Below are 25,073 nucleotides of genomic sequence, written 5' to 3'. Positions count from 1 at the left end.
AATGGGAGGATAAAACTGGGAGCTAGAGTTCTGCTTTGTGTTTCTTGCTATGCTGCTAGCTGACAGGTAGACTTCAATGTAACCATTTAACTCGAATACTGAAGCAAAGAGGCTGACCTCTTAAGTGGCTTCACTTCTCTTGGCTTCAACATTGCAGTCTTTTTAAGGGAGGTTGTTATTTTGTAGTTGTTCAGCCTTGTTCAAACAATCTGGAGAAGACTGGAGGTCAGTTCATTTGGATTGATTAAAACTTACAGGTGTGAGAGGTCAAGCTGTTCTCTGAGAGGGAGAGAGATGCTTTTTTGACCTTCTTGATTTCAGCTGCATGTGGCAAGAGAAGCTGGCTGATAACACAGGTGCCTGAGAGCATGCCTCTCTCAAAATGACGATCTTTCTCTTAGTGAGATTGTCTTCATTTAGTAGATTAAAACCTACCATCCACAACCCAGGGCATGGGAGGAGATGGTCTCTTCGGTTAATGATTTTGTTGATGACAAGAACTTCTATTTAATTGCAATGTACATGATTGATATGTTCCAGGCAAACAGCGTGTCATCAGAGAAACTGGGGAAAGTGAGTTGTTTGTTCTGCCAGTAGGTCAGGCATTCTTCATTCCTCCTTGTGATCTGTTTTGTGTGTTCTGTATGCATACACATTAATCAATGTAGGCAGTCTTTAATTATAAGCAAATGGTACTTACTGCTTCCCAAATCAATGTGTCTTCTAAAGTAGGTGCCTGCATACAAGAAAAAAATCTATGAGCAAAATTGAAAAGTTCTGCTTTGCACTGAAAGTCATCTTCGCTACCTGGCAAAGTCTCACCTGGTCTTTCAAGCAAGTAGCCTTCAAAGGAAAAAAAATATATTCTCCTAACTCTGTAAAACAAAAATGATTTACAGCCAAATGCCTTTTTTTTTTTTTTTTGATGGGAGGAGACAAGAACCAAATAATATCAGTGAAGTGTTTTTCAGAGGAGAATTTTCAATACCTGTGTTCAGTGAATGCAATTAACTATATTGCACTTTGGCCAAATTCCTTTAACACTGAATGTATGTCTGTGCAGAGGATCTGTAAGTAGAGGCTTGCAAAATGGGGGTTCATGACTCTTAGTTTCCACTGCTGTGCTTTTGGCTGTCCTGCAACAGCTGACTGGGGTCATCTAAAATAGTGTTAGTCTGCTGGGGTTCCCCCAGCTCTGGACAAAGCTTTGTGTATTGGGAGGTATAGGATGTTAAAGTTGTACATGCATGCATCCTATATTTTTTTAAAATCAAAAAATACGCCCTAATCACTCTGAAGGAATTAACTTCTTTGGGCTGTAACAACGTCAGAAGGATAAAGTGTGTTAATTAATATACAGTCTGCTATTTACAAATATAAAGAGGTGTGGGTTTTTTTTTTTTCTGGGAGTATTACTTATATGTTGGATGTTATAGACACCCTTTTTAAGTTCTTGTTCCATGTAAATCCTTTCCTATGAGCTGATAACTATTTTAAAATTCAGAGATGGCTTTCAATGGTTGAGATGTTTACTTTAGGTGAATGTTTCCTCTGTAAATTGAAGGAGTGTGAGCCTTAACAAATGAAATGCTCATTCTGAAAGCACAAATGCTTTCCAGTCTAGGTTTCCCACAGTGCTTGTTTATAGGATGCTCTGCAACATGAAGATAAACACAATGATAGTTTTGAATATACATGAAAATGTGTCTAAGCTTGCCTGATATTTTTCACTTGAAAACCGGCATAGTTCAATATGGAAGTTTTTGCAAAGAAGTGGAAGGAAAAATGTCTTATCTGCGTGTCTGGTTTTTAAAATTCTGAAATATGAAAAACAAATTAAACCCAGCTTATTTAAACTCTGTATTCCTTATTTCAAATGTTAGATGATTTCTGAATCAAAACCAGCTAGGTTTAAAAACAAAGAAAAAAAAAATGGGGGGAAAAAGGGGGAAGAGGAGAAGGTTGCCAGCAAATAAAATCCCTATCTGTTCTTGCTTTTAGTTTGTTATTCCGCTTTGAACAATACCCAAAAATCAATGAATTGAAACCTCATTGGTGTCCCATGTTTAGGCTCCCTGCAGCATATAGATGGTTTGTACTTAGAATCAGTAGTCCAGTTTTCTGTTCCTTTGCACTTTGGGCACTAACGTATACCTAAAGAAATAATAGGTAAGATCTTGCCTTGCCAGGTCAATAGTGTCAGATCCCTTTATTGTGTTTCCTTTTGCACTGGGGAACTGAATGTAGACAAAGATAAAGGGTTTTGTTTGTCTTCTGGTGATACCGAATAGTACGGCTGTATTCTCTTCACTGTGTATGATTCTGCAGTGTTTTCTTGTTCCATACCAGCTTCTCCAAACTAATTCTATTTTCAAAGTATAATATGATATTGTCTAGGTTAATAAGGGACACAGTGTGTGGACATAAATGCATAACCTCTTTCCAAAAATTAATTTATCTCTCAGCATTTTTACTGACCAGAACTTTTTAGAGCATACAGTGGCATTTGCATGTGAGGCTTTCTCTCCTCCAAGATACTCAAGGCAGCTGCAAATAGTTAAATTACATGATAAAATACATATTTAATAGTGTGTTGTATGAGTGCATATATATGCATGTATAAAAACAAAATGAAGGCATGGGAAAAAAAGGGAGAAAATGCTGAGGTTTTTTGACCAAGACAAGAGGAAGGTATTAACTGTTCTCCATTGTCCCTGGTGGCTGTAACATCCTCCCACTCTGCACTGCGCATGTATTACACGTGGTCAAGGCGTATCAGATATAGCTCTACACCTTCTTCCCTATTCATCATGTGACGCGGCTGACGATGCGGCCGAGGAAGATGATGACGTGGCTGATGAACCGCTCCTGCCGCTGCACCAGTCACAGGGTGCTGCGCTTTGCTGGCCGCAGCAGTCCCGGCCCCGGGCACCAACACTGCACTGGCAGCCCAGAATGCCAAACGGATCAGACTGGCGCCCCCGTCCAATACGCCAGGTTTGACAAACTGGGCTCATTCTCACCCGCCGGAGGAACCGCTTCTGCCACTGCACCAGTCATGGGGCACTGGGATTTGCTGGCCACAGCGGGACCAACCCCTGGCATCGATGCCAGGCCAGCAGCTGAGAATACCGAATGGCTGGGACTGGCGCCCCTGTCCATTTGCCAGGGTTGACGACCCAGGCTTGTTCTCAATGCCCCGGGGAACCACTTCCACTGCTGCCCCAGCAGCTGCAGCCCCAGCCCTGGTCCCTGACACCACCCCGCTGGCCAAGAATGCTGAATAGCTGGGCCTGGTGCCCCAGGCCAAGGCGCCAGGGGGTACAACCCGGGCTGTGGGAGCAATCTCTGGACATCTGTGATTTTTGTACCCAGCCCTGAGGAGAATGAATAAAGCTGGTGTTTTGGTTTGGGGTGGAGTAGGTGCAGCTGCCTCTTCAGTGAAAGGGTTTTGCTCTTACTTGGTGTTTGCCAACCTGGGGCAGGTGACTTGGTCTTTTACACCATGGATGGATTGCTCCTGTGAGGAGGACTGGAGAGGTCAGGTGACACAAGCTGACCAAAAGGGTGTTCCGTCCCATCTGCTGTGCTCGGTATAAAAGCTGAGGGATCAAAGGGCTCAGGCTGGTTTGTCTTTGAATTTAGTATAGTGGAGAGGGCTGTCCTGGAGCACAGTCTCCTTTGGGCAGGTAAAGGATGTGGCTTACTGTTCAGCGTGATGTTAGCGTGTCCTGGGCAGGGCAGTTCCCTCATGGATGAAGTGTATATTATACAGCTTTGTGTTTTCTTTTTGTTCAGGTGAGTGAGAGGTTTGAGGTGAATAAAGGAACCTTGCATTTAAGTGAGGTGGCCACTATGGAGGGTGGAGCATGATCTGTGGCACCCTGAAAGCGAAGTAAGAGGGCTAAAATTTGTAGGTAGCACAAGACCACATGTGTGCCAATGTTCGCCTAATGGGAGATTAGTTAGTGGGAAGCCAGCCTCAGGCGGGTAGAAGGAACGCTATGTGTTGAGATGCGCTGTGTGAGCTGATGCTGGCAGGATGCAGGAACAACCACAAAACCATGGATGAAAGGCAAAGAATATGTTTAATCTCGTTACCTCACAGACCAGGGAATCTCCAAAGCAACACCCAGGCAGAGGCACACAAGCAGGGACTGCAGGCACCACGGAGTGAGAGAGAGCCCTTGTGAGCAAGAGTCCTTGGCAGCGAGAGAGTCCGTGTTAGGAAGAGCGCACACGGACTCCCTGTTCTCATTGGTATCTAAAGGGTTCAAACAGGCATAGTTTCCCCACTGTGCTTTGATCTTCAGCAACAGGCCAGGGTTCTCAAGCGGCTAGATAAGGTGTCCCTGAGTCCATCTCAGACTGATGTTATCTAAGTGCCATTTTCTATCTAAGTGCCATTTTTTATCTAAGTGTTATTTTCTTGCAAGCACCCGAGACAACAACAATTAGTGTGGTGTGTTTCCCCGCACCCCAGGTGCGAGTCACTTGAGCGTATTTACAATCCTCCTTGCAGATCTTCCATTGCTTTCCCACATTCCACTCCCTCGCTCAAGAGACTTCTTTTGATGGGGTTCGTTTAGTCTTGCCGGGTTTAACACAGAGTAATTTACAAAGGCATGCAATAAACATATATATAGAAAAAGGAATAAATGTATCTTTACAATAATGCTTTGAATCAGGTGTCCTATTCTTCTTGTCAGGGGATTAAACCACTCAGCCAGGCAGGCACCACCAATAGTTTTGTTCATTTGGTGTCTTAAGTCCCAGAGAATGCTGAATGTTGTGCTCCCTGCTGCCTGTTTCATCAGTTTTGTTGAGGCAACACATGCCTTCACGGTCAAAGTGGCATTTCTGGTGTCAGGGGAGGAAATAGTCCACCTTCGGTTGATATTGTAATATTCATTGGCATACAGCTGTTACCTACTCAGAAAAGACAGCAACGAAAGAAATTAATATCAAAAATCCCTTAGCATAGTATCATTTTATAATACAGCTGCTAGGGTTGATGCACCGCTGAAAACAAGTTATCTAAAGACCTGCAGCTGTTGATCTTCCCTTAATATAAAAGGCAGGTGAGTTAGTTACAGTAGAGGCTAACCACATCCAAGTGTTTACATGTTGATTTTGCGGAGATGTATCCAGGGTGTGCACTTTTAGTAACAGACTATAAAGCACAGTGAGCCAACCTGTGATAGGGGAGGAATACAGGAGTGTCATCGCTTTCCAGTAATACATAGGCTGTTGCTCCAGCTCCTTCAGCCAATATTACCCCAGGTTTGACGGCCTGATGCAGGGTAGCTGCCCACACAGATTGGGGAGCTGTGGCTTGTGCTTTTTGAGATTGGACTTCAATTCAATACTGGGCTCGCGATACCAATAACACCGTTCCGATGCTATATCTCCTCTACATAAGGCACAGGGACTTGTCGAGGAAACCCTGAAATACAAGAACTCGAGAATCTGATATTAACAAAGGATGTAAAGTAAGAGGAGAAGTTGGATTATGATGTATAGGGGAACCTTGTAATGCTTTGGACAAAAAATCCTACAGGTTCTTTCTGATTTTTCATCCCAGTCATCTGCCACAATCCTGAGACTGTATCGTCTGGAATTGTTACTTCTAATTCAAAAGGATATCCTTTCTTAGGAGTGTATAGTTGTGCATGCTCCATCAAAGCATTTTTGCAGTCATCAAAGGCTTCTTGTTGCTGCTTGGTTCCCTGCCAGACAACTTTCTTCCTAGTTAATTTCTGCAGAAGGCACATTATTATCACTAAATGTGGGATAAAAGTTCTCCAATACCCTAGAAGTCCAAGGAAGATCTGTAACTGTTTTACTGTGATTGGTAAAAGAAATCGCTGGACTGTTTGCTGTACCTGATTTGATATTTCTCTAATCTGCCCATGCCAAACTATTCCCCAAAATCGTACAGTAGCACTAGGGCCCTGTATTTTCTTTGGGTTAACTGCCCAGCCTTGGTCCTGCAAATGCGCTTTCAGCAATTTGGCAGTTGCATTGCTTTCTTGTTGTGACTTTGCCATAATCAATAGACCGTCAATAGAATAGTAAACGGTAATGGTACCCGACCATACTGCTAAATCAGCTGCTATCATTAGGTGGCAAATGGAGGGACTGCATTTGTATCCCTGAGGCAATACTTGTAAAGTATATTGCTTTTGTTCCCCGGTCACATCTTGCATTGAGGTGTCAGGCAGGGCGGAGGGGGGGCGCGGAGTTGGTGGTGGGGCTGGGCCCGGTCAGCTTTTTTGCATAAATGCTAACTTTTGCCACCGGGGCAACATTTCTGATGTTGTGATCCCATCTATTTCTGATTGTGGGATAACAGCTTGTACAAAATCATTGCGCTTTTGTTTCCTCGTCACCCATGCTGTAACTCCTTTCTGTTTTGTCAGCTTTCCTTTATTGACCACCCACACAGATGGTCGCGAAATCACAGCCTCAGTTTCCCTCAAGGTATTTCCTAGGGCACCTACAGTACCCATAGCATTTGTCACTGCTGGTATAATCAAGGGATTTAGTGAGGCAGACGCTCCTCTCAAAAACTGCGTTTTGATACTTCTCATCACTGCTACACTGTCTGGATTGCATCCTGTAACCAAGACAGGAGCCATCCCCATCTGCTGCGGCAAATTAATACCTTTCTTGGTTGCACACCAGTTTCCGAGGGACAACACTAATTCAACAAGTTCTGTATATGCTGTTAAAGCTGCTGCACACAACCACTGATACAATGTAGGTGCAATATGGTCTTGCCCATCAGGACCTCTGTCATTTTGCAGCTAAGCATATCCTCATATCTGATCACGAAGGGGTATAGGGCTTAATAAATCTTTTTCACTCTCTGATAAATGGATAGATGCAGCTCCACTATCCCAAGCTGGCAGAATCCGTGCCAGTGTACCTTCCCCTCTCTTTTGCTGATAAATCTCTACAAATTCCCTTAACTCTTTCAGGGTGTCAGTACGCGTGATCTGCACTCCCCGATCTGCTTGTTCCTGCTCCCCCCTCATTTGAATGAGGGGTCGTGCTACCACCACCTCACTGCTTTTTAAGTCCGCGTCAAATTCAAACTCAGTCTCAAGAGTCTGAGGGTTCACTCCAAATATTTTCATCCTGTTCCTCGGGATCCCGTGACCATTTTGTGGTGAGAGCACAAACTTGGGAAATTGAAAGCTTACTTTTCCCATATTTCTCCCTTTTTTTATTAACATGCTACCAACTGGTCTACATTATCTTGCAGCCGCGCTCTGCTTGAACAGTAATTACTTCTTGCGCAATCACCTTTGCATGCTGTAAACTCCTGTATTCCCTTTCCAATTCTCTCACTTTACTACGTAATGCAACAACTTCACGACTAAGAGCTCTAAGTCCAGTAGCTAACAGCCATCCTAATTTCCCTGCTAATTCACATGAAGAACGCAATGCCATTTTCCACAGCAACCGACGCATAGCCGTTTCAATTGACTGGGGTGTAATCACTGCTGCGTCATCTAATTCAGGCCATGGCTGCAGCAGAGTCAATTGAGCCAGAAAAGCAGCAACCAGAAGTCCAGTATTCAGTAATACTCCATCCTGGAATATAGGGAGTCATCTCAAGTTTCCCCCCCAGGCCACCATTGTTTCCTCAGCCATGGCATGGTTGTTCCTGGAGCTGCCGACTACGCCAAATGTGTGAGCCGATGCTGGCAGGACACAGGGACAACCACAAAACCATGGATGAAAGGCAAAGAACATGTTTAATCTCGATACCTCACAGACCAGGGAATCTCCAAAGCAACACCCAGGCAGAGGCACGCAAGCAGGGACTGCAGGCACCACGGAGTGAGAGAGAGCCCTTGTGAGCAAGAGTCCTTGGCAGCGAGAGAGTCCGTGTTAGGAAGAGCGCACACAGACTCCCTGTTCTCATTGGTATCTAAAGGGTTCAAACAGGCATAGTTTCCCCACTGTGCTTTGATCTTCAGCAACAGGCCAGGGTTCTCAAGCGGCTAGATAAGGTGTCCCTGAGTCCATCTCAGACTGATGTTATCTAAGTGCAAGTGTTCTTCTTGCAAGCACCCGAGACAACAACAATTAGTGTGGTGTGTTTCCCCGCACCCCAGGTGCGAGTCACTTGAGCGTATTTACAGTCTTCCTCGCAGATCTTCCGTTTCTGTTGCTTTCCCATATGTGCTGTAAGAAAGGCGAGTATTGCTTTTGCAGAGGAGAAAAGCCATTTCCATCAGAGGTGACATGGTAAGGGAATGACTGAGACAAAGAGGCTCCAGCAAAGGCTTGTAGAACATCTCTTATCACACAGACAGAAGGACAAACTGATTCATACTGGATTAGTGTCTAGAAGGGTAGTCAAACATTTAACCAGGGCTAATGACATTGAGCAGTTTTTTTACCAAAAAGGAAAGAAAGAAACTAGTCAGATAATCCCTTTAGGTGTAGCATAAAGAGAAGTAAACAGAGGCAAGACATCCAGGAAGAATTTTAGGCACCTCGGACAGACTGTGAACCCTGGAGTAGCTAACCAATGGGAAATGGGAGAGAAAAATTCGGCCAGGATTAGGAAATAAAAAGGTGTGTTTCAAGACCTGAAAGCGTGCCTACTTGCTAGGTCACCCGCTCTTGCAAGTACGTGAATAAAAATGTGCTTCACAGAGGATTCTGCCTGAGCCTATTTCATTCAGACTGGAACTTATTTCTCACAATCTGGGGGCTCGTCTGGGATCAGAAGTTATCTTCTTGGGAGTCCCTATCGCCAAAGGATGGGAAGACACGTCCCGTTGATTTCAACAGTCTCGTGGATCGTTGGCGGGGATTCCGGGAGGAATCAACTAAGATCTCGAGACCCAGTTAGACGGCAGACTCTGTGAACCACAGGGGGAAAAGGGATAGGTGCAGTAGGCACAGAGAGTACAACCAGGCAACTCCATGCACGGACCAAGGTAAGAAAAATCGGACTGTTAAAGTATTGCCTTGGTGGTCAGGGACATTCTAAGAGACTTGGTGTGTGTGAGTGACTGAGACGTACTGCGGTACAAAGCGAGTGTGGAGTCCAGATCTGCGGTTCTGTAGTCCCGCAAGGGGCGCAGCCAGAGAAGGACAAAGTGAAAGGGAGGGGTGTAAGAAAAGTCTCTGTTCAGAATGGGAAATAAGGATTCTAGGCCTAGGGATGAAAAAGGGGATAATGAGAAAGACCCCGGGGACACTCCCCCAGACAGTCCTTTAGGGGAGAATGTTGAGGTTTTGGAATGATGATTCTTGTACAAGGGATAAAGATAAAAAGAAAATGATTTGTTTTGTTCAGGACTGCATCCTGGAGGGGCCAGGGGCAGATGGGGTGGGGCCCATGGACATCCTGGGGAGGGTCCTAGGGGTGTCCTAGGGGGTCCTGTGTCTGTCTTAGAGGATCCCAGGGGTGTCCTGGGGGGGGGGGGGGGATCCTGAGGACATCCCTGTGGGCCCTGTGTCCGTCACGGGAGATCTTCAGGGTGTCCCAGGGGGCACATGTTTGCATTTGCATTTGAATTTGTTTGGACCAAAGAACCCATAAGACCTCCTAGTGTATTTTGGCCCAAATTTGGATCTGATGAAGACTGAGTCTGTCAGACTTTAAACATATATGTGAACAATAAGGAATTAGAAGAAGGTGAATATGCTTTTTGCTGGGTCAAGATGAATAGATTCAGGATCCAGGGATGCCCAAATCCATTTTATATGTTCCCAGCCCAGACTGTCGGTGATGTTTCTATCAAAAAAGAAGTTGAATCCCCAAAGTGGGACCCCCTAGATTGTTACTTGGGGGCGAGGAAGAGGGGTGAATAACAGGGAGAGGAGAACTTCCCCGACCACTCCTACCAGCAGCTCGAGGTTCACCAGTAGGGTGTTGTCATTGTGGGATTTACAGAATCCCGTAATTTGTTTGGGCAAGTGTTAGAACAAGTGCTTGAACAATTCAAACCTCCATCGGGAATAGCCCTGCTTCAGTATGTGGATGACTTATTGGTATCTGGGGAGGAAGAAGTCAGGGTAAAAGAAGCCATGAATGAGTTATTGAGCTTTTTGGGACAGCAAGGTTTGAGGGTCTCAAAAAAAAAAAAAAAAAATTGCAGTGTGTGGAAACAGAAGTGAAGTACTTGGGACATCTAGTCAGTGAAAGGAGTCGAAAAATAAATCCTATAAATCCTGAGAGGATCAAAGGAATAGTAGACTTACCTCTGCCAAAGACCAAGAGGGAACTGAGAAAATTTTGGGGGCTGACTGGGTACTGTAGACTGTGGATAGAGGGGTGTGCTCAAAAGACTAAAGGACTATATTCCAAACTGTTAGCTGAAGAACCGAATGTATTGGTTTGGACAGAAGAAGAGGAGGATTTAGTGGAAGATTTAAAACAGAGCCTAATCAGAGCTCCAGTTTTAGCCTTATCTTCTTTGGAGAAACCTTTTCAACTATTTGTAACTGTAGACAAAGGGGCTGCATTAGGAACTCAAGAGTGAGGGGGGGATAAGCGGCAGCCAGTGGCCTATTTATCTAAACTCTTAGATCTGGTCTCCCGAGGGTGGCCAGGGGAATGATAGAAGTTAGCACCCCTCACCAAGTAAAAACCGTTTTAGCCCAAACCACAGGAAAACGGCTAACCAATTCAAGAATACTAAAGTATGAAGGAATTTTAATCGAAAAGGATGATTTGATTTTAACTACCAGCCCTTGCCTTAACCCAGCGAGCTTTTTGTGGAAAAATAGAGGCAAAGGATGAAGAACCGACACACGAATGCATAGATGTAATTGAGTACCAGACTAAGATACGACCTGACTTAAGGGAAGAACCCCTATCTGGGGATCTTCATTTGTTCGTAGACGGTTCTTCAAGAGTGACAGAAGGAAAGAGGTGTAATAGATATGCGGTGGTGCATGGAGTGAGCCAACAAGTGAAAGCATCTGAAAAATTACCTAGTGTATGGTCCGCTCAAACATGTGAGATGCATACCTTAAACCAGGCACTTAAATTAATTGGAGAAAGGGGAAGGAACAATTTATACAGACTCTTGTTATGCCTTTGGGATAGTGCATACCTTTGGTAAAATTTGGGAAGAACAAGGACTAATAAATAGCAAAGGGAAAGAACTTTTACATGGAGAACTTACAAAGCGGGTGTTAGCTAATATATTAATACCAAGTGAAATAGCAGCTTTACATGTTAAAGGTCACCAGAGAGGCAATTAAACTACCGCAAGGGAAACAGATTAGCGGACAAGGTGGCAAAAGAGGCGGCCTTGGGGCCCCTCCTTGCAGGGGGTCAGTCTCTTCTCCCAAGGAACAGGCGATGGGACAAGAGGAAACAGCCTCAAGTTGTGCTAGGGGAGGTTTAGGATGGATATTAGGAAAAATTTCTACACTGAAAGGGTTGTCAAACATGGGAACAGCCTGCCAAGGGCAGTGGTGGAGTCGCCATCCCTGGAGGGATTTAAAAGCCGTGCAGACGTGGTGCTGAGGGACGTGGGGTCGTGGTGGTTTGGGCAGTGATGGGTTAATGGTTGGACCTGATGATCTGAAAGGTCTTTTCCAACCTAAACGATTCTGTCATGCCATGATCCAGACAGGATTGTGGGTCCAGCAGCACCAGGGCTGCTCGCCGGGAGTCACTTGTGCTCCTCAGCTGCCAGCCTGCTGCCAAAACCCGACCTGGGTGGATCTGGGGGGGGAATCACCTTGTTTCTGTCCTGTCCACACAGGCTTTTCTCTCCCATTGTCGCTGCCTCAGATGGTGGTTTCTACTCCGGTGTCCCTCCGAGGAGCTGCTCTGTGTGTCCCCTTGCCATGTGTCCCCCGGCAATGGCAGCAGGCCACCCAGCTTTATTTACGTCCCATGTCCTTTCAGCCAGTTGCTTCCCCCTCTCTCTCTTTGTCCCCTCTGTCTCTGTCACTGCTGGGGACTGAGGATGGCCACCGCCACCTGCAGAGGGACCCATGGATGTCACCAGCCGAGCACTGCATCCCCACTGTCCCTCCCCGGGCTGTTAACTCACCCCCCCTGCTCTCTGCCCTTCCAGGTTTCCTGGAGGATGGAGCCGTCATCAGTGAGGACCAAAGGCCCCTCCTTCCTGTCGGACCTGGGGAAGGCCACACTGCGGGGCATCCGGAAATGTCCCCGCTGTGGCACTTACAATGGCACCCGAGGCCTCATCTGCGAGAACAAGACCTGCGGCACCATCTTCCGCTATGGCACCCACAAGCAGCCCGGCGTCGATGCTGTCAAGATCATCACCGCCTCCGACTTACAGGTTTATTCAGTGCATCAGAGGGACTGGGGACTGGATTACCGGTGCTTTGTGGAGCTGGGGGTCTCGGAGACGGCCATCCAGACGATGGATGGACCATCATCACGCAGCTCAGCTCCAGCCGCTGCTACCTGCCATCCTGTCTGAAAGCGGCCGCATAAGGGGTGGTGGAAAACCAGTGCTAGCACATCAAACTGGCCCTGAACTGCCAGATGGAGGCTACCCTGCTTGCCTTGAAAAGCTTGGTGCTCAACTCCATGCATGCTTCGCCCGAAACTAAACAAACCATCTGGCAGCTGGCGACCGCGCCCACAGGGCCGCTGGTGCGGCGCATCACCAAGAACATCCTGGTGGTGAAGCGCAAGGCCAGCCGGAAGCACAGCCTCAGCTACCTGCACGCCTCCTTCACCCAGAAGATGAACGCCAAGACGCTGATGGACCAGAGGTTCTCCTGCTCCTGCCAGGCTCCAAAGCCTGGCAAGGGCGGCCCGGCCAAGAAGTAACCGCTGTCACTGCGCTGCATTCATGTCTTCGCCTGCCTCCACGCCCTCACCAGCGACGAGGGCCTGGCACAGGGGTTTGCCGAATTCCTCGCCTACAACGCCGGTGGTAGGTGGGGGAAGCGACCTACAGCAGAGGATTTTTGGTGGGGGAAGACATGTGTGGGGCTGATGACACCCACTCTGTTCCCTCCTGCTCATGATGAGGCAGCTGCCTCGCTTTGCTGGGGCTGCCATTGCATCTGTTCCCCATCAGTGCTTCGTTAGCTGGGGTTTAATTTCCTGTCCCCTCCCTCTGCAAGGACAGAGCTTCCTGCGTTGCAGCTCCCTCCTGGTGTGTGGGAGCAGAGTGGGGTGCTCCCCTGGGAGCTGTGGGGGGCAGATCCCGATGGGTTTTGCTGCGATGGGTGCTTGGAGTGAGTTGGGTTCCTCTTCTGTGTGAGGAGCCAGGTGTTCTCTTCCCTTGGGCCGGAGCAGCGCTGGGGGGAGCCCAGCTCATTGTGAACCCCCCTCCCATGGCAGCAACCTCTGGGGTTCAGACCCCCAGGGGGTTATGCACCCCGATAGGTGCGCCTGGATAATACCACCCTGTTTTTAGGCACCCAAAGGTGAAAATCCACCCTGAGGAGAGTGCCCTGAGTGATGTGAGTGAATTAAAGTCACTGCTCACCTCAATGTTCCCCCCAAGAAGTGTGCCTGGGGGGCCAGGAGGGCTTTGGGGGTTCTCTGAGGATGTCTGGGGTGTGCTGGGAGGTCTCGGAGGTGAAGTGCCAGTGTGGGGCAGGGGACATGAGACCCCGCATCCCTGCAGTGCTGCTGCACGTGGTTGAGATGCTTCCTTTAGGATGGAGTCTTGTTTCTCCTAGGGCTGAAAGGGCTCGCGGTCCCGCAGCTGGTGGGCAGCCCCGAATCCACAGGGCAGGCTGGGGAGGTGGCTGCTGCCAAGGCCAAGAAGAGGAAAAAGGACGTCACGCCGGGTGAGTGTCTGCGGGAGGCTCTGCAGGACGGGAGGGATGCGGGCCAAAGCTGAAAGCCATTGTCCAGCAGGAGGGGCAGCCACGCCGTGACCTGCTGGACTCGTGTCCAGTGCCGGCGGGAGCTTTTGGAGCGTCTCTGGGTGGTGGGCACACTCCTGCCCTGAGTCCAGTGGTTCTTTTGATAATCGTTAGTGATGTTAAGAGCTGTGGTGACAGCCTGCTCTGAGGAGAGAGGGGATTTCTCCATCCCATCCCGCATGGTGTGCCCAGGGACCCCCGGGACTTGTGCACTGATGCTCTTTGAACCAATTCCTCAGGGGCGCAGGCGGCCAGCCCCCTCCTGGCGCAAGACCCAGCTCACAGCAATGCCAGGAGAAGCAGCCTGAAGAAGCTGGCCATCACCTCCTCTCTGAAGAGACAAGGTAAGCCCCGGCCATGTGCCTCGGGATGCTCGGGGACCGGGTGGACGCTCGCAGACATTTGGTTTGTGCCGCTGTGACTGCTGCGGAGGGGACAGCCGAGCCCTCACCATCCATCGCTGGCTCTAGGAGGTGAAAATCGGGCTCGGGCAGCTTGGTGTTACTGGTAGCTGTGTGTCTGGCGTGGCTCGGGGTGTCGGCATGGCTCTGCTTGGCCATAGACATGGTGGTTGTTAGAGAAGGACGATGCCAGTGTCCTCCCAGGGTGGCTCTTTGGTGGATTTTTGGCACGGCAAGCTTAAAAAAGTTGGCTTTTGGTAGGGCCGGTGCTGTTGTGAGTGGGCAGGTGTGTTAGTATCTCCTAATGCCATGAAGTGCTTTCCTGGGTGAAATGAGTAGGTGAATTGGGTCAGACACAGTTGTGAGCTGGTTTCCATTATTTTTTTGCCACTTACGGTGTTTGCAACATCTCTTAATGGCCAGAGCTGCTGGGGTTTCTAGTGGCAAATCCTTGCTTGGAAGCACAGTCTGGTGCAGGGAGCGTGCCAGCGGTGGAGGAGATGGGAGCTGGGGTCACCCCAGGGAGTTGGTTGTGGGCACCAGTGTAATACCTTGTCTCTGAGCAGATGGCTGTGTGTTTGTGTGTGTTCTTACGTGATGTTCGGAGAGGGAAGGGTCAGCCCAATGCCTTGAAAACCTGAAAAGCGACTCGGAGCCCTTCAGGGAAGGCTGCTCTCATTGCTCGTTGTGGTCTGGGCCTGGGTAGGAGCTTCAGTTTAGCGCTTTTGTTCCTCTCAGCTTTAGTTTTGGCCTAGAAAGGGGTACAGATCTCTTTCCCTGAGGTAGTGTTGCTCCCGCAGATGCCCATGTGTGCCCCGGGGGGTTTCGGTGCTCTGGGTGCGGGGTGAGGTGGTGTCGGGTCCCACTCCCGGGGATTGGGGCTGTGGAGGCAGCTCTGGCGTGTAACTGTACGGTGGCGCTGGGAGCAGAGGGGGTTTCGGAAGCGGATTAAAGCAGTGCTGCATTTCCTGGCCCTGGGAGCGAGGTGCCCAAGGCAGCAGTGTCTCATCCATCAAGCTGATGGACAGGGTTGTGTTTGATGTCCTGCTGCCTTTTGGAGCTCAGTTTAACACAGGCAGCTGTGGCTTGCGCTGCTGGTGGAACTCACGCAGGTAGAATGGGAAATACTGGACCGGAGCTGGACGTGGCGGCAATTCCTGTTGAGCTGCAAGCTCATTGGCGTATGCCAAGAGTGTACCAGGGTATGGTAGACAGAAGCCTGCTGGTTTAGGTATCTGGCTCTTCCCTAGAATTCAAGGGCATCTGGGCTCGTCAGGCTAGGAAAGACTTAATGAAAGGGGCTAGGCTGGATTCTGAAGATGCAGGTTATTATCCTGTGGGTCTTAGCAGAAACTGAGAGGCTTTAACTCTTGTTTAAGGCTTGAAGGCCTTGGGTTTGGGTTATCCTAAGTTTCTAGATAGTGGTCAGGATTATGGGAGAGAAGGGTAACAGGGACGCAAGTGGCTGGCTATTGTTATTCCCGAGTTATTTCTCCTGCCTGTCTGGCTTGGTGCTTCACTCGGGTGCAGATTCTAATTCTAATTCTGATTTTCCTGCCCTTTCTCTTGCAGGCTGTAATCAGCTGCTGGATGAGTGGCAGGTGACCCTCTCCTTCCAGGACTGGCTGGCCAGCATCACCCAGTCACCCGATGCATCCATCAAACCACGCATGACCAGTTTGAGGGTAAGGCTGTGGGGACCAGCTGGGGAGGGCCTCTGTGCACCACTCTGTTCCCCTCTGTCCACTATCATCTCAGTCATTAAGCTCTTAGCAACATTAAATAACTGTTAGCAGGGAGGGAAGTGTTTTTGCCCAGTTTGGAGCAAATATTTTGCCCTAGGAAGCTTCTATCTGCTGTGATTTATTTCCTGAACATGGACTCGCTGCTCAGCAGCAGCCCAGTGCTGGGGCTTATCCCAGGGAAGGGAGAAATTCCCCGAGAGGTGATTGATGCTTGAATTCAAGCTCCCTGGGGCCAGGCAGAGAGGTTAAACAAAGTCAGGTGAGCCGCCTGACTCAGAAGTGCTGGGGGGACCGCTCTGTGGGCTGTGGGGAGTGCTCTGTCCTCCTCCCTGGCCCCCTACGTGCCCCAAAGGGCAGGGACTGAGCGTTCTCTGTGCACATACAGCCCTGGGCGATGGCTTGTGTCTGTGGTACCTGTCACCTGCACCACTCCACTTCTGAGCCAGCAGCTTGAGCTAGGTCTGTAAAAATCCTTACTGGGGATGGACTTCGTAAGTCTCTGGGCTGCTGGGAGAGCTGTGCAGGTGCTCCCCTGAAGAGAGGGACCCAAAACAATGCCAGAAGGGAAGCAGCTCTTTCAAAGCAACTTGAGTGCTGTAAGTCTCTCACCTAAGACAAAGAGACCCACCCTCCTCTCCACCCTGCAAGATGTTCATGGGGGGAGCAGGCAAGCACACTAGGTTCCAGCAAGCTGCCGGCAGTGTCGGCTGTGAGTTGCACACTGGTGTGCTCAGTTCATGCTCGGGAGTCAATGATCTTAAGAGTCTCTTCCAACCTAAACGATTCTGTGGCTCTTAAAGACCATTATATTGCCACCACACAGCATCAGCAGTGAGTGACCATAAGCCTGAAGGGGCACACTCACAGAATCCCAGACTAGCAGGGGTTAGGAGGGACCTCTGGAGATCATCTAGTCCAAACCCCCTGCCAGAGCAGGGTGACCCAGAGGAGGCTGCACAGGAACAGACGCAGGCAGGTTTGGAATGTCTCTATTAGACATAAATGTCTTTATTTTACTGTAAAGGCAATAAAATGTGCTCCTCGAGACAGCTGCTGGAGGCTGTAGCAGAAGAGACACTCACAACTTGAGCAGGATGGAGGTGTGCTTGAACAACCGAGCCCCAGCACCCCACCTCTCCCTCACCCCACATCTTGTTTTTCCTGCTCCTCCAGGCAAGCCGGAGCTGCTGGTGTTCCACATCCCTTGGGTTTTCTTCGACACACTGCAGCAGCGGAGCTCCAGCGGGAGCGCAAAGAAGAGTCTGCCCAACTCCACCGCAGGGGAGACACCAACACGCTTTGCACGTGAGGAACCCCTTCACCTGCAGGTTCAGGAGGAAAATCCCAACAGCAGCGCCCAGAAAGAGATTCCTCCCTCCCGCTGGTTTCCAGCAGCTCTTCCCCTCACTGCAGCTGAGAGGGGAAAAAGAGCACAGCTGCGTGAGCGAGCCCCAGGGCAGGGGAGAGGAGCTAAGTGGGATGCACAGCCCCCACTGACAGCGCTCCTGCCTGCCCCTTGGCATCCCTTCTCAGCATTTGGCAGAGCACAAAAACAGCACAAGCCAGGGCTGCAGTAATAAACCCAGCCAAGCTTAAAGCTGAGAGACTTTATTCCCCATCCTGTCCCCGCCCCAGGCCCCAGGTCTGATTGAAATGCTTCCCCCCACAAGGGGAAGGTCGCAGCCCCCAGTGCTGGCGAGTGTCCTCGCTGCTTTACCTTCTCTTTCCTATACGAGCATGGGTTGTAAAACCAGACTTAAGCACCCACTCAGGGCTATCAGCACAGTTAAATCCATCCTGGCAGTGCTGCAGGAGCACAAGTTGCCGTCTCTGCAGCAGTGAGGCCTCAGGACCACCGGCACCAGCCCCCCCTGTGCCCCCACACCCCCCCAAGCTGACCAGCAGCACAAGCCAAAACAGCCCTCCCCAGCCTGGCACCAGTTGAGATTCAATTTATTCTCTATTAATCCTCACCTGCCACTGGAGATCACCCACACCTTGGTGCAGAACCAGGATGGCTCCTACATGCTCTTCAGGTGCCCCAAGGTGGAAGTGGAGCTGCATTCTTCCTCCCTGCCTGGGATGGGCAAGGGGGGAGGCCAAGACCCCCCCCAGGAATTCTTTTAAGTGCTGCATTCTTGCTCCCTAACTGGGATCCCCCCCTTCTTCCTACCCCCACCCAGGGGGGCCCTGAAGCCCAAAGGGGCCTCCCTTACACCCCCACCCAGGGGGGCCCTGAAGCCCAAAGGGGCCTCCCTTACACCCCCACCCAGGGGGGCCCTGAAGCCCAAAGGGGCCTCCCTTACACCCCCACCCAGGGGGGCCCTGAAGCCCAAAGGGGCCTCCCTTACACCCCCACCCAGGGGGGCCCTGAAGCCCAAAGGGGCCTCCCTTACACCCCCACCCAGGGGGGCCCTGAAGCCCAAAGGGGCCTCCCTTACACCCCCACCCAGGGGGGCCCTGAAGCCCAAAGGGGCCTCCCTTACACCCCCACCCAGGGGGGCCCTGAAGCCCAAAGGGGCCTCCCTTACACCCCCACCCAGGGGGGCCCTGAAGCCCAAAGGGGCCTCCCTTACACCCCCACCCAGGGGGGCCCTGAAGCCCAAAGGGGCCTCCCTTACACCCCCACCCAGGGGGGCCCTGAAGCCCAAAGGGGCCTCCCTTACACCCCCACCCAGGGGGGCCCTGAAGCCCAAAGGGGCCTCCCTTACACCCCCACCCAGGGGGGCCCTGAAGCCCAAAGGGGCCTCCCTTACACCCCCACCCAGGGGAGGGTCCCACCCCAGGGTCCCTCCCACCCCAGGGGTGGGTTCCACACCCCCCCCCAGGGGTCACCACCATCCCACACACACACAGCCACAGCTCGATGTTGGTGCCCACCCTCCCACCCAAAAAATCTCAAACACCTGAGATAGCCTCCCACAGCTTCTCCAGCCCCCACCCAAGACAAACAGGCCAAAACAACCCCCAAGGCTCCACAGCCCCACAAGGCCAACATGGGCCTGCAGAGGCCCAAACACTCTCCACAGGCTAATACTCCATTGCTCACTTCATCAACACCAAAAAAACCAGCATGGACACACCCCCACCCCCCCCCCCCCAAAGCTGGCTGGAAAGGGAGTAGGGGCACCGCAAGGCCCCTTTCCCAAGCACACCTCACCAGAAAATAACACACCCCAGGGAATACTTAATCCTCTCTGTGTCATCAGCCCACCCCCTTCCTCATCAAGTGGATCCCCAACATCCCCCATCGCAGAACTGCACATCCAGTTCCAGGACAGCCACCACAGCACCAGCCCCGCCACCAAGACCCCCTCAAGCTCACCTCACTGGCAGACATCCCCATCCTGGGGTGGGGGGCCAGGACTGCACCCCACACACCTGCTGCCGCTGCTCCAGCGCAAACACCTGGAAAATAAAAAGTGTCCCCCCCCACCTCACTGGGCGCCTGGAGTCTCCCTGCACCCAGTGTGGCGGGGGGCGAACGCCCTGGAGACCCCCTCGCCCCAGGCACAGGGGCCTGTTGCCTTAAGGGCCAAAACAGTTTGGGCAGAACATAAACCCCCTTGCGTTCTAACGCTCCTCACCCGCGTGGGAGGCTAGGTGCGGCTGGGTTTACGTTCTGAGCGATGCCCAATGCCTCAAGAGGCCAAGTACTTCTGGCAGAAAATAAACCCCCTTGCATTCTAACGCTCCTCACCCGCGTGGGAGGCTAGGTGCGGCTGGGTTTACATTCTGAGCGATGCCCCATTCGCCCCGGTCAGTCCAGTCACATTTAATACATTCACCTGTCACCGTTTGGAGGCACTGATAGTGCACTGCACCTTCAGCCCAGTCGTGCTCCTGAACTGGCACGGCCGCTCTCTTTGGCTGCGTTCAATGAGAAACCAAAACAACCGCCTACTTACACACTGCTATTCATTTAAGCAACAGATACACAGGGTCTTATGGCTGCCAGCGGTAAATACCCTGTCTGCAAAGCACGTGCAAATAAAAAAGTCTCCTTAATTACACAAAACACACAACACAGTTATAAACAATACAGCCTGGCTACAAACGCAGGGAAAAGAGTCTCCAGAGATTTCTAGGTTTCCCGAGGGAGCAGTCGCTATAGTCCAAGTCTTACCCAAAGGCATCCCTGGCGGAGGAAGAAAGGCTCGGCCCGACCGCTGGTCCCAGAAGTCAAAGGCCGTCTGTCGTGGAGTCCTCCCTCACTTGTTCCCAAGGGTGTCTTCCCTCATATCCCCCCTTTCTTGCGCTATTTTTATACTATTTTTTGCCCTCAAGGTGGAGTTTGAGTGACTCTAGTCATAAATACCTTCATCGTGACCAGCGTCGCATTCTCTCACCTCCCATTTAAAGGTAGAGTTTACAAAAAATTCAGCACACAGACTCCAGGAGGAGTGGTCGCACCTTGGAGGCGGGTAGCCTTTGGCATGGAGGTGTGTTTTGGCATTATAATGACATCTTCATGAGCACAGTTCGCACAAAGGACAGCATTTCTTCAAAATTCAACAGACTGTTGGCTCAGGGTAGCAAGCATGCAGCTTATCAGTTCCGTAGGACCATCCCGTTCCCATATCTGTGGAACTCTCACAGGGAGAGACCGTGGACGCTCCGTTCCGCTTTGCCCCCCGCGTTGCTTTGCAAGCAACGTTGTACAGGGAATCGCAGATTCTTCACATCTCAGCTGCGGCTGCATTCTACCCGAGAAGCTTTCTGATTTTATACCTTTCCTTAATGCGTGAACAATTCTGTATTTCTGATCATTTTAGTAAGTACTCCATAGGGGCTCACACCAAGGGTATTCCCCACAGCCCTGGGTTCAAAGGCGGCGCTTCGCCCAGCCAAGGTTGGGTGGGCATCCAGGGGGCACCCAGGGAGCGGCACCCAGGCCCCCCCGGGAGGGGTGGGAAGGCCACCCCCCACCCTAAAAGGGGCTCTGGCGGTCCCGACCCACCTCTCCCCATGCTCCAGGGCTCAGCTCCATCCTGGCGGCTGCATCGGGGCCTGGCAGGGGGATAAGAGATGAAAGAACATAATTCCCTCCTCCCCAGGAAGGGCAGAGCCCCCCAGCACAGCCCGGGGGAGGGGCGGGGGCAGCCATACCTCCCCTACCCTACCCCCCCCCCCCCCCCGTCTCACCCCACTCCATCGCTGGAGGATTCCCCCCTCCATCTCACCCCACTCCATCGCTGCATCCTCCAGCAGAGCCCCTGAAACCAACCTCCCAGCCTGGAATAAAGACACAGCACTCAGGGGGGCACCCAGGACCACCCCCGCAACCCCAGGACAAAGCCAACACCCCCCCACCACCACCCACCTTACAGGACAGCACTGGGGGGGCCTAATCCAGGTCCCACCCCCACCCCCAGGCACAGCCCCATCCGCGGGAAACAAGGGAAGGGGCCCCCCCGGACACTCCACCCCCCCACCCATTCCTTACCCTGTCGGCACCAGAAGCGGGAGGGAGGGGGAGCAGACCCAGTAGCTCCCGGTCAGCAGCCAGTCTCTCCCAGTAGGCACCAGCAAGCCCTCAGGAGTTCCTAGCAGGCACCAGCAAGCCCCCTCATTGCTCCTAGTAGGCACCCAGGTGGCAGCAGAAGGCTCCCAGTTACTCCCAGTAGGCAGCAGCATCCTCCCAGTCAGTAGCTCCTAACAGCCCCCAGTAGCTCCCAACAGGCAACAGCTAGCCCCCCCACTGCTCCCAGTAGGCAGCAGCAAGCTCCCAGTTACTCCCAGCTGACACCAGCAAGCCCCCAGTAGCTCCTAGCAGGCAATCGTTAGTCCCCAGTGCTCCCAGCAAGCCCCCAGCAGCTCCCGGTAAGCAGCAGTGAGCCCCCCCCCACCCATTGCTCCCAGTAGACACCCAGCAGCTCCCGATAAGCAGCAGCCAGCTCCCAGCAGACTTCCAGGAGCCCGGAGCCCCCAGCTGGCACCCGGTAGCTCCCACTCACCTCCAGCGGCCCCCAGTAGCTCCCAGCAGCCCCCAGTAAGCCACAGCTGACCCTCAGTTGCTCCCAGACACCACCCAACACTCCTGAGCAGCACCCCCCGGGGGTTTAAGAGGCCGCGGGGGGGGAGGGGGGCCGTGCCCAGGCCCGGGATGGGACACAGCTGTGTCCGGGGAGGGTCCCGCCCCCCCCAGCTGGGGGGCGTGCGGTCCCGATTGCGCTGGCCCCACCCCCGCGGGGGGGGCATGTGTCACACCTTGTATGTTCCTCCCGGCACCCTCCGGGAGGGGTCATTCCTTGTGTCCCCCCACCCCAGCACCCTCCGGGGGGGTGTGGCCCCCACACACACACCCCGGCACCACGGGTGGGGGGGGTCAGGGGGGCACGTTCCGGCAGGGGCATTGGGCAGGGGGGGCAGGATGGGACGTACGACGACACGGATGACGACACGGATGACAACGATGACGACACAGACAACAACACGGACAATGATGATGACAACACAGACAACAATGATGCGGATGACAACGACAACGAAGACAATGACGACCTGGATGACAATGATGACAACAACGATGACTATGATGACACGAACAATGACGATGCGGACGAAGACGATGTGAACAATGACGACAACGACGACGACGACAACTACATGAACGATGACAGCGACGACAACGACAACACGAATGACGACGACACGAACAACAATGATGACAACGATGACAATGGCAACGATGACAATGACAATGACAACGCGAACGTCGATGACAACAACAATGACGACGACGACAACAACGACAACCATGACGTGAAAAATGATGACGCGAACGACAACAACGACGATGCCGTGAACGACAACGATGACAAGGCCAGACCCTTCCCACAAGGAGGTCTGCTGTCTCCCCGGGGCCTGTGTTAGCGATATAACCAGGAAGCTTCCTGGCCTGATACGGCCCTCAGTTTATTACAGTCTTTTGATCTTACAGGCAGACAGTTGTGAGCTGGAGAGAAGTCTGAGGGCAATGAAGAAAGATTTCAGGGCCTTGGGACGGCTTGTCAAGGGTTCGGGAGCACAAATTGTGTTCTCCTCTGTCTCTTCAGTTTTGGGGACTGATGAATGGGTTAACAAGAAAATCAGACAGATCAATACCTGGCTCCAAAACTGGTGCTACTAGCAGGGCTTTGGTTTCTATGATCACAGTTTGATCTACAGGACACCGGGCTGAGGAGAAATAACTGGACTCCAGACGATCCAATGCGAATCAACAGAAGCCATTTATTAAGCACAGATCATCATCTTTTATACCCTGTGTTGTAGCCGTACACGCGACTCGCTTATTCCTGATTAGCTAGTTACACTGTCCACACGCTGTCCATGCAGTTCATTCACACATCAGATTGGTTACAAGAATTCGCATAGTAAATTGCTTAGTCATTAGCACAACATGTTTTCTACCTTCTCAGTTCCCGTTTTTCCCATGTACTAATTCCATCTTCTACCACCTGTTTTGCTCTTAATCTAATCTCTCATAGTAGGGAGGCTGGCTCACATGGCCATTTTCTCTCAGATACATTCCGACACCGGGCCTGCTCGCTAAGAATGGGAAAACCCTCTCCCGAAAGGGGAAAAGGGTAGGCCAAGAGTTAGCAAGGCTCACGGACAGGGCTTTAAACTAGAATCAAAGGGGAAAGGGGATAAAACCAGGCCCACTAGTAATGAGCCTAGGGATAAAGGGCCAAGGATGGGGGTGAAATCGGTAGCCCAGCTCAAGTACATCTACACGAATGCACGTAGCATGGGCAACAAACGGGATGAGCTGGAAGCCGTTGTGCGGCAGGACAGCTATGATGTAGTTGCCATCACGGAAACGTAGTGGGATGACTGTCATGACTGGAATGCTGCGATGAATGGCTATAAGCTCTTCAGAAGGGATAGGCAAGGAAGGAGAGACCGGGGTGTGGCTCTGTACATTAGGGAGTGTTTTGATTGTATAGAGCTAGATTCTATAGAGCTAGTAATGATAAAGTTGAGTGTTTATGGGTAAGGATGAAGGGGAAGGCAAACAGGGAGATTTTGTGTTGGGAGTATGCTATAGACCACCCAATCAGGATGAGGAGACAGACGAAGTATTCTATAAGCGGCTGGCTGAAGTCTCGCAATCGCCAGCCCTTGTTCTGGTTGGGGACTTCAACCTGCCAGGTATCTGCTGGAAACATAACACAGCAGAGAGCGGGCAGGCTAGGAGGTTCCTTGAGTGCATGAAAGACAACTTCCTGACACAACTGTTAGGTGAGCCTACCAGGGGAGGTGCCTCGCTAGACCTACTGTTCACAAACAGAGAAGGACTAGTGGGAGATGTGGTGGTCAGAGGCCGTCTTGGGTTTAGTGATCATGAAAGGATCAAGTTTTCAATTCGTAGTGATGCAAGGAGGGGGGTTAGCAAAACCTCCACCTTGGGCTTCCGGAGGGCGGACTTTGGCCTGTTCAGAACACTGGTTGAGAGAGTCCCTTGGGAGATAGTCCTGAAGGGCAAAGGGGTCCAGGAAGGCTAGACACTCTTCAAGAAGGAAATCTTAAAGGCCCAGGAGCAGGCTGCCCCCAGGTGTCGCAAGATTAAAAGGTGGGGAAAATGGCCAGCCTGGATGAACAAGGAACTTCTGATGGGACTTAGGAATTACCACTTAGGAGGGTTTACCACCTTTGGAAGAAGGGACAGGCAACTCAGGAGGAGTACAGAGATCTTGTTAGGTTATACAGAGAGAAAATTAGGAAGGCAAAAGCCCAGATGGCACTCACTTGGCCACTAACGTAAAGGACAACAGAAAAAGTTTTTATAAATACATCAACAAAAAGAGACACAGGGAGAATCTCCATCCCTTACTGGATGCGGGGTGGGGGAAGTTGCAACCAAGGACGAGGAGAAGGCTGAGATACTTAATGCCTTCTTTGCCTCCGTCTCCAATAGTCAGACCAGCTATCCCCAGGGTGTTCGGCCTCCTGAGCTGGAAGATAAGGATGGAGAGCAGAACAACCCACCCATAATCCAGGAGGAAGTAGTCAATGATCTGCTTCTGCACCTAGACACCTATGGGGCCGGATGGGATTCACCCAAGAAGAC

The 25,073-nt window shown here is 51.3% G+C and overlaps 1 pseudogene; it reads left to right on the top strand.

The window, feature by feature from the left end:
* Positions 1 to 12,080: 12,080 nt before the first annotated feature.
* LOC141746860 (uncharacterized protein C2orf42-like) lies at positions 12,081 to 17,397 on the top strand (annotated as a pseudogene).
* The last annotated feature ends 7,676 nt before the right edge of the window (positions 17,398 to 25,073 follow it).

This window comes from Larus michahellis, chromosome 7, assembly GCF_964199755.1.
Source record: "Larus michahellis chromosome 7, bLarMic1.1, whole genome shotgun sequence".
In the NCBI taxonomy this organism is placed as follows: domain Eukaryota; kingdom Metazoa; phylum Chordata; class Aves; order Charadriiformes; family Laridae; genus Larus; species Larus michahellis.
The sequence above is the reverse complement of the archived record's forward strand: the minus strand, read 5'-3'. Positions and strand labels throughout refer to the sequence as shown.